General features: G+C 50.6%; 1 pseudogene across 1 annotated transcript in view; it reads left to right on the top strand.

Moving 5' to 3' along the window:
• The first annotated feature begins 783 nt into the window (after positions 1-783).
• The window catches only part of LOC311271263 (calpain-2 catalytic subunit-like), a 12,763-nt pseudogene continuing 3,546 nt past the window's right edge, over positions 784-10,000 (top strand). Inside the window, exons 1-7 of the transcript XR_014624909.1 lie at positions 784-1,112; positions 2,321-2,390; positions 4,374-4,495; positions 4,856-4,989; positions 7,848-8,015; positions 8,148-8,231; positions 8,403-8,488. The product of XR_014624909.1 is annotated as a calpain-2 catalytic subunit-like (transcript). The remainder of the gene's footprint in view (positions 1,113-2,320; positions 2,391-4,373; positions 4,496-4,855; positions 4,990-7,847; positions 8,016-8,147; positions 8,232-8,402; positions 8,489-10,000) is intronic.

Genomic DNA, 10,000 nt, shown 5'->3' with positions numbered 1-10,000 from the left:
TCACCTTTAATAAACAGGAAGTCTGTCATCACTCACCTTTAATAAACAGGAAGTGTGTCATCACTCACCTTTAATAAACAGCAAGTGTGTCAGAGCAGTCCTCACTCCTCTGTCCTCCCTCCTCTGTCCTCCCTCATCGGTCCTCACTCCTCTGTCCTCCCTCATCGGTCCTCACTCCTCGGTCCTCCCTCGTTGACTTTAGTCCTGAAGGAATTATAATTTTGTCCCAATCATTCTGTTTTGTTAGAAGATGTCTCAATTGTTGATCTAAAAAAGTCAGTTTGGGGACGAGATCAGTTATTGATCATCAGTCATTACTGTTGCTGCAGGAAAGTATCTGATTACTTCTTCCATCACGCACACACAGACAGACAGACGGGTAGACACACACACACACACACACACACACACACACACACACACACACACACACACACACACAGACAGGTAGTGTGTCAGGTCTAAAGAATGAGCCAATAGGAAACTCCCTTCCTGCTTCATGTTGACAGATTTCGCACAACGAGACCGGAAGTCCGCCATACAGTCTTCACAATAAAAGCACGTATGTGTTGTTGAGCGTCTCTGTGCCTGTTCGTTCAGTCTGATGGACGGAAGTTTGGGACAGAAGGAGTTAATGTTAAACATCTACAGACTGCTGTCGATCACAAGCAGCTGATTATAGTTACATGCGGACAATAAGACTTTTATTGTGAAGGTACTTACCGGAAGTCGTACCTGCCTCCGTGTCTTTAATCCCAGCAGGGCGCCACGCCCTTCCTGGCATCACCTACCTGCAGCCTCAACACTCTCCAGTTTCCAAAACTTTCCAGGACTTCCCAGAACCTCCAGACCCTCCAGGCTCCAGAACAATCAGCATGTCGGGCATCGCGGCCGCCGTGCAGCACCGCCGGGACAAGAACCAGGGCATCGGCACCAACAGCCAGGCGGTGAAGTACCTGAACCAGGACTACGAGGCTCTGCGGCAGCGCTGCTTCGAGTCCGGCAGTCTGTTCCAGGACGAGACGTTCCCGGCGCTGCCCTCCGCACTGGGCTTCAACGAACTGGGCCCGAGCTCCTACAAGGTCCGGGGGGTGTCCTGGCAGAGACCGACGGTCAGTGAGATAAAAACACTCATTATTCCTAGGAAGTTTGGTACAGACTCATCAACACACACCAGACTTCACTTAAAAAAGTACAATTTAAAACTGAGCTCAACTTATTATTAGTTAATAATTAGTTCACTTCACTGACGTCATCAGTCAAACCTGCCACACTTACCTGATTGGGTTACTGGTGATTGATTATTGAACTCCATTGATTGGCTGATGATGCAGCAGTGACACCACACCAGACCTGGTTTAAGAAAAAGTGATTTTAGTGCAGCTGATCGGTGAAAGACTCAGCGAGGATCCAAACTCTCCTCTCAGCAGTAATCCGTCTGTGTCTGACCTGCTTACATGTTCTTTTTATTCGACAGGGGAGAAATAAGTAGCCGAAGTGAAGATGTCTTTATGGCTTTCCTATAGATGTCAGATTTGTTTTTCCTTTATTCACTTAATTATGTATCCTGAGAGGGAGGAGTTAAAATTCATGTCTTTGTAAATGGAGTTTGGTTGAAGGTGTCTGTAGCTTCCTGTAGAATAAACAGCCGCGCCTGCTCAGCCTGAAACAAGTTTATCAGATGAGATGAGAAGAGATGAGAAGAGCCCTCACAGAAACATGTTGCTGCAGGTTACAGATTACAGACAGCTGTTTTCTCTTTGATATCCTTCAGTGTGTTTGATCACAGGGTCTGACCCTCACACTGGGAGCTGTGGGTAAACTGGGCCGCTCCCACTGTGGTTGAGCTGGGCGGAGTCTGATGAGTGATGAGCGACAGCACAACTGAAGAGAAGTCATGACAGACTGTTTACCTTTGATCTGGAGGTGATTCATATCTCAGGTTCAGAGTAAACGTTGAAGATGAAGTGTTCTGTTTCCTCAGAACCAGAACCAACGCCTTAAACGTACAAACCAGGAAGTGTTTGTAATATATTCAAAATATATTCAGGTCCATGAAACCTGTTCACTTCCTTTTATTCAGATGTGCTCACGTGGATCAGCCTCATGTGGCACGCGCGCACACACACACACACACACACACACACACACACACACACTAAAGCTCTCTGTAGGAAAGGTTCCTGTGAGTCCCGTCTCAGTTCTGGTCGTCCTGCCTGGATCCAAACTCACCTCACTCAAACTGAGCGGCTTCCTGCTGACACAGTAACCTGCAGCTGCTTCAGTCTGTTAGCTGATGTGTTTCCTGTTTCTTGTGCAGGAGTTGACCTCTGACCCCGAGTTCATCGTCTCTGGAGCGTCCAGAACCGACATCTGTCAGGGAGCTCTGGGTGAGAACAAACACCGACACCATGTATCTGTTTTCACAGGACAGGACATGTTGGACCAGGACACAGCTGAGCTCAAACACTCTGCAGACTGCTGTGCTGTGTGTCAGAACTGGGCCAGGCCGCTTCAGGGCCGGACGTGGCCCACGAGCCACCGGTTGAAGCGTCGGGTCGACCTGTGATCACATACACACCACTGACAGTGGTTAGAGAGTTGAACGCTTCAGTCAGTCTGTCCTGGATCAATATGGTACTGCTCAGCAGTCCAGCCAATCAGAGCAGAGAGCGGTCAGCTGTTGTGTTGTTGAAGCTGAAGCTCATCTGAACTGTTGGTCTGTAGCTGCAGCTGACAGTGAACGCAGCACAGCTGCAGCTGACAGTGAACGCAGCACACTGAAGTCAGTGAGCTTGTAAACGTGGGCCGAGCAGCGCCATGAAGCCGGACTGATGATGACGATGTGGTTTCTGTCGCTAGAAGAAGCTCGGCGTGTCCTCCAGCCTCACATCAGTCTTATTGTGTGTGCAGCCCGTCGGACTGGAAGAACCGGTCCCTGTAACTGAACACACACAGACCTCCTCCTCAAAGAACCGTATTAGTCATCAGCACGAGTTCAGACAGGTCCAGTTAGTTCATAGACGAAGGGAGGAGACAGTGAGAACAGTCTGCAGAACCTGAACCGGACCAGTAACAGAACCTGAACAGGACCATCATGTCAGTACAAACATACATGATGGTGTGTAGTTTGTTTAGTTGTGTGTAGTTTGTGTAGTGTGTGTAGTGTTTTTGTGTGTAGCGTTTTGTTGTGTGTAGTTTATGTGTAGTGTTTTTTTGTGTGTAGTTGTGTAGTTGTGTGTAGTTTATGTGTAGTGTTTATTGTGTGTAGTGTGTAGTTGTGTGTAGTTGTCTGTAGTGTAGTTGTGTGTAGTTTGTGTGCAGTAGTTGTGTGTAGTGTGTATAGTTGTGTGTAGTTTGTGTAGTGTTTTTGTGTGTAGTGTGTTTTTGTGTGTAGTTGTGTGTAGCGTTTTTTTGTGTGTAGTTGTGTGTAGTGTGTAGTTGTGTGTAGTTTATGTGTAGTGTTTTTTTGTGTGTAGTGTGTAGTTGTGTGTAGTGTGTAGTTTATGTGTAGTGTTTATTGTGTGTAGTGTGTAGTTGTGTGTAGTTTGTGTGTAGTGTGTAGTTGTGTGGAGTGTGTAGTTGTGTGTAGTGTGTAGTTTGTGTAGTTGTGTGTAGTGTGTAGTTGTGTGTAGTTGTGTGTAGTGTGTAGTTGTGTGTAGTGTGTGCAGGCACCACACCCTCCAGCACTCAGGTGGAGCAGCCTGACAGGTGATGCATTCACTGCTGCTCGTTTAAATCAGTGCTCTGAGCTTGCAGTTAAAAGGTTCATCTGAACTGTTCGGACAGTCGGACTGAATGCATCCAGAACCTTCAGCTCACCGGTCCTCATCGGACCACAACCTGACCATAGCTGGAGGGGATAACGAGGAGGGATGATGTCACTGTTTGAATGTGTTTATTAAACATGAAGATGATGAAGATGATGAAGAGTTCAGAGGTCATGTGACGTGTCCTGTCTGTGTCGACGTCACACGTGTTTTATGAGAACAAAGTAAACGTAGCAGCGAGACTTCAAACACTCCTGTTTCACTCTTGATGCTAAGCTAAGCTAGCTGTTTCCCTCTCTTTCCAATCTTGATGCTAAGCTAAGCTAGCTGTTTGCTTCACTTTCCAATTTTGATGCTAAGCTAAGCTCGCTGTTTCCCTCTCTTTCCAATCTTGATGCTAAGCTAAGCTAGCTGTTTGCTTCACTTTCCACTCTTGATGCTAAGCTAAGCTAGCGGTTTCCCTCTCTTTCCACTCTTGATGCTAAGCTAAACTAGCGGTTTCCCTCTCTTTCCACTCTTGATGCTAAGCTAAACTAGCGGTTTCCCTCTCTTTCCAATCTTGATGCTAAGCTAAGCTAGCGGTTTCCTTCTCTTTCTATCCAGGTGACTGCTGGCTGCTCGCTGCCATCGCCTCTCTGACTCTGAATGAGGAGGTTCTGGCCCGAGTTGTCCCACATGGACAGAGCTTCAGGGACGGAGAATACGCCGGCATCTTCCACTTCCAGGTACACAAGTAGAAATGTGTCTCTCTGTCTGTCTGTCTCTCTGTCTGTCTCTCTGAGCGACTGTCTCTCTGTCTGTCTCTCTGTCTGTCTCTCTGAGCGACTGTCTCTCTGAGCGTCTGTCTCTCTGTCTGTCTCTCTGAGCGACTGTCTCTCTGTCTCTCTGAGCTTCTGTCTCTGTCTGTCTCTCTGTCTGTCTCTCTGAGCGACTGTCTCTCTGTCTGTCTCTCTGAGTGACTGTCTCTCTGTCTGTCTCTCTGAGCGTCTGTCTCTCTGTCTGTCTCTCTGTCTGTCTGTCTGTCTGTCTGTCTCTCTGAGCGACTGTCTCTTTGAGCGACTGTCTGTCTCTCTGTCTGTCCGTAGTTCTGGCAGTTTGGTGAGTGGGTGGACGTGGTGATTGACGACCGTCTGCCGGTCAAAGACGGAGAGCTGCTGTTCGTCCACTCTGCGGAGGGGAGAGAGTTCTGGAGCGCTCTGCTGGAGAAGGCCTATGCCAAGTAAGAGAGAGACTGGACCTGACTGACCGCACACCGTCTGTCCACAGGACCTGCAGCTGCTCCAGCAGGACAAACACAGGAGGATGTGTCTGTCCACATCTTCGGTCCACGTCTTGTATCAGAAACAGTGTGTCCCCCAAATGTGTCCTCCCACTGCGTCCCATACTGTGTCCAGTAAGCTGTGATCAGCTGACATTTGACGACTGTTTGATTGATTGTAAAGAAACAATCAAATTTTATTTGTATAGCACTTTTCAATAGCCAGACGGTTCCCACAGTGCTTTACATCAAAACAATAAAACAATACATAAAATCACAGGAAAGTGCTGCAGGGTGTTAAAGGCCCTCCAAAAGTGCATAAAGTAAAAAACAGGCAAAATAAGAACACCTAAGAGCAGGACTTCCCTCGTCAGAGTCAGATGCCAATCTAAAGAAGTGTGTCTTCAGCTTCGATTTAAAAAGGCTGAGGTCAGTAGTGGTGCGGACGTCAGGGGCAGTCTGTTCCACAGCTGGGAGCTGTGGCAGCAAAAGAGCGATCGCCCCTGTTTAAGTCTTGACCTTGGGACCTCTAACAGGAGCTGGCCCGGAAGAACGGAGGGCCCTGTTAAAATCTCTGACAGGTAGGAGGGAGCCAGGCCGTAATGGCGTAAAAAACAAACAATAAAAGTTTAAAATCAATTCTAAAAAAGGGTTCACTTTGGCCAGGAGACGGAGCTGAAAAAAGCTTGTGCTAACAACAGACCTAATCTGTTTATCGAATCCACACACATTTACATTTAGCAGACGCTTTTGTCCAAAGCGAATTACCTTACAATGAGTACATTTGTCACAAGAAACAACATTTCACCGTCGATAAAGTAGAAAAGGGGGTTGGAGGGAGTCATGCTCTGCAGGTCGAGGTGAAGTCTGAACAAGTGAGTCTTGAGTCTTCTGCAGAAGATGGCGAGTGACTCTTCTGTCCTGAAGAGTCGTGACTTCGCTGAGCGGGTTTTGTTTGCTCTCAGCGATGGCGGCACCAGCCGGCCAGCTGATGTAGTGGAGTGAAGTGCTCGAGCAGGGGCGTGTGGTCTGACCAGTGTTTCAGGAATTCAAGAGGGTTTATTGTCATTCCAGCCATATACACAGTGCAATGAAATAACATTTCCAAGAAGCTTCAGTGCAAACAAACTATAAAATACTTGTAAAGTGACTGTATGGTTATTATCATTATTTACATGAGGTGCAATAGTGCATCAGACAAGTTGAGGAGGCTTCAGGTTGCGGCAGGTGGTGACCATGCGAGGTGCAGGGGCGAGGACAGCAGTGGACTTCAAGGGGAGAGAGAAAGCGACACAGTGGTGTCGGACACAGTGAGTGGGGTAACAGAGATCTGAGGTACTACAGGACCTTGTGAAGACAAGGTCAAGTTGGTTCCCGGCCCGGTGGGTGGGTGGAGAGGGGGAGAGTGTGAGGTCAAAAGAGGAGAAGAAGTCAATGGATTCAGATGAGCGCAGCTTCTCAGGGGGATGCTTGAAGTCCCCAAGGACGATGATTGGTGGGGAGCAGCTTAGGAGGGCGTCCATCTCATCATAGAAGTCACTGAGAGGACCGGGAGGGTGATAGATCACCACAATGTTGAGCTTGAAAGGAAGAGTGACAGAGACAGCTTGGAATTCAAATGCAGATCTGGGTAGGTGGTCCAGGGGAAGGACCTGGTAGGTCCACCTGGGTGAGATGAGGAGTCCAGTTCCTCCTCCTCGACCGGTTTGTCTCGGGAGTGTGAGAATGAGTAGGCAGTTGAGAGGGCAGCTGGAGTGGCAGTGTTTTCTGGGGTGATCCAGGTCTCCGTGAGGCCAGGAAGTGGAGAGTCTGCAAGGAGGCATTGGCTGAGATGGTGTCCGTCTTCTTGACTGCAGACTGGCAGTTCCATAGCCCCCCTAGTACTTCAAGCTCAGTACCGGTGGAGTATGTTAGGTAGCGGAGATTGGCTGGGTTACGGCCTCGAGCAAAGGGTCACCGGTGAAATCTTCTCTGGTTTGATGTCCTGACTGGGATTGGCAGGGACCCATGGCTGCGACCTGTGGTGGACAGTGAGTTACTTGGACTTCCTCGATAGATTCCCGCAGAGAGACTCCCTAAGTCTTCGTTCGGCTGTCCTGACGCTGTAGTGACTAGCCCATATGTGCTAGATTTACCTCAGGTGGACTTAGCTCCGCCCAGCAATCAAGCCTATTCAACACACCTGGCTTGGCAGAAACTCACTGATAGCTGCTTAGTTTCAATGGTTTCACAACAACGGACACAAAAGTGTCTCGACAAGATTAAATATTCAACTAACTCTCCTCACAGAATCTCTCAACACTGAGTCTACACTCACCAGCAGCAGTTCAGCTTCCTTCACCTGGACAACATGTATCAAACCACACACACACACACACACACCTCCCTGCAGTGTTCTGTTCTTCTTGTCTGAGCAGAACTTTTACTTTAACTTTTACTACTGCAGATCATTTCTGTGTGCAGTGGGAAACATTTACAGCCGGGTCAGCTCTTCAGTCCACCCGTCTAACATGAATGGAGATAAAATAACTTAATCGTGCAGCTCTTCCAAATGTTATTGGACCGGATGGCTCAAATTCTGACAGTGAACCGGGTCATGTCTCGGGGTTGTGATGCTTACAGACGCCTGTTTCACAACGAGTCTGTTGTTGTTTTCTCTTCTGTTGCTACTCAATGTGATGCCTCAGACTTTTTTTTAGTGGGTTGACCCATGTTTACAAGACCCGTTCAGACCTGCTGATGTTAGTGGAAAAGTGGTATTAGTCATCAGGTCCTCAGGTGTTAACTGATGTGTGAATGTCATTGTGATGTCATCGCAGGTTGAACGGATGTTACGAGGCTCTGTCCGGAGGATCCACCACCGAGGGTTTCGAGGATTTCACCGGAGGAATCGCTGAGGTCCACGAGCTGACTCGACCCAGTCCACACCTTTTCCACATCATCCAGAAGGCTCAGAGCCGCGCTCACTGATGGGCTGCTCCATAGACGTAAGCTGAGCGCCCGGAGGAACCGCACGGGGTCCAACACGGCGCCGTATGGGTCCAACATGGGGCACAGTTTTTAGTGACATCACTTCCTTTGTGGGCTCATGAACGCATGGTTCTGTGGTTCTGTTTCAGATCACCAGCTCAGCTGACTCAGAGGCCGTCACCCGACAGAAGCTGGTGAAAGGCCACGCCTACTCTGTGACAGGTACAGCCCAGGTGAGAGAACACACCTCCTGTAGTCTCTGCACATATCAGCAGATACTGGACAGAAAAATGGGAACATTTCCCATGAGTCTTAGCAGTGGGAGTGGCTAACTGCAGCATGTTTATGAAGCACCTATCAGCAGCTGACCTGAGGGGCGGGGCTTCATTCATGATTGGCTGCAGGTGGAGTACCGTGGCAACATGGAGAAGCTGATCCGGATCAGGAACCCCTGGGGTCAGGTGGAGTGGACCGGAGCCTGGAGTGATAAGTAGGTGACCCCACAGGTGTTGTAGCTGCTCCGCCTGTCTGCGCCTCCCTCCTGTGGAGGAGGAGCAGGAGCAGGAGGAGGAGGAGCAGAGACACGAGCCACAGATCCAGAGGGAGGTGAAGGAGACGGGTGCTGCAGAGATACTCCTCCTGCTCCTCCTCCTCCTGCTCCTCCTTCTTCTCCCCTCTTCCTCCTGCTCCTCCTCTTCCCCCTCCTCCTCCTCCTCCCCCTCTTCCTCCTCCTCCTCCTCTTCCTCCTGCTCCTCCTCCTCCTGCTCCTCCTTCTTCTCCCCCTCTTCCTCCTGCTCCTCCTCTTCCCCCTCCTCCTCCTCCTCCCCCTCTTCCTCCTCCTCCTCCTCTTCCTCCTGCTCCTCCTCTTCCCCCTCCTCCTCTTCCCCCTCCTCCTCCTCCTCCTACTCTTCCTCCTCCTCTTCCTCCTACTCCTCCTCCTCCTCTTCCTCCTGCTCCTCCTCCTCTTCCTCCTCCTACTCCTCCTCTTCCCCCTCCTCTTCCTCCTACTTCTCCTCTTCCTCCTCCTCTTCCTCCTGCTCCTCCTCCTCTTCCTCCTCCTACTCCTCCTCTTCCCCCTCCTCTCCTCCTGCTCCTCCTCTTCCCCCTCCTCCTCCTCCTCCCCTCCTCTTCCCCCTCCTCCTCCTCCTCCCCTCTTCCTCCTCTCCTCCTCCCCTCCTGCTCCTCCTCTTCCCCCTCCTCCTCCTCCTCCCCCTCTCTTCCTCTCCTCTCCTCCTCCTCCTGCTCCTCCTCTTCCCCCTCCTCCTCCTCCTCCTACTCTTCCTCCTCCTCTCCTCCTATCCTCCTCCTTCTCTTCCTCCTGCTCCTCCTCCTCTTCCTCCTCCTACTCCTCCTCCTTCCCCCTCCTCTTCCTCCTACTTCTCCTCTTCCTCCTCCTCTTCCTCCTGCTCCTCCTCCTCTTCCTCCTCCTCCTCCCTCTTCTTCCCCTCCTCTCCTCCTGCTCCTCCTCTTCCCCCCTCCTCCTCCTCCTCCCTCTCTTCCTCCTCTCCTCCTCCTCCTCCTCCTGCCCTCCTCTTCCCCCTCCTCCTCCTCCTCCTACTCTTCCTCTCCTCTTCTCCTACTCCTCTTCCCCCTCTTCCTCCTCCTCCTCCTCCTCCTCCTACTCTTCCTCCTCCTCTTCCTCCTACTCCTCCTCTTCCCCTCCTCTTCCTCCTACTTCTCCTCTTCCTCCTCCTCTTCCTCCTCCTCCTCCTCCTCCCCCTCTTCCTCCTCCTCCTCCTCCTCCTCCTACTCCTCCTCCTACTCTTCCTCCTCCTCTTCTCCTCCTCTTCCTCCTACTCCTCCCTCCTCCTTCCTCCTGCTCCTCCTCCTCTCCTCCTCCTACTCCTCCTCTTCCCCTCCTCTTCCTCCTACTTCTCCTCTTCCTCCTCCTCTTCCTCCTGCTCCTCCTCCTCTCCTCCTCCTACTCCTCCTCTTCCCCCTCCTCTTCCTCCTGCTCCTCCTCTTCCCCCTCCTCCTCCTCCTCCCCCTCTCTTCCCCTCCT

Source organism: Pagrus pagrus, assembly GCF_965226575.1.
Source record: "Pagrus pagrus genome assembly, chromosome: 2".
NCBI lineage: Eukaryota > Metazoa > Chordata > Actinopteri > Spariformes > Sparidae > Pagrus > Pagrus pagrus.
Note: the sequence above shows the minus strand (reverse complement) of the source record. Positions and strands in the feature narration are given on the sequence as shown.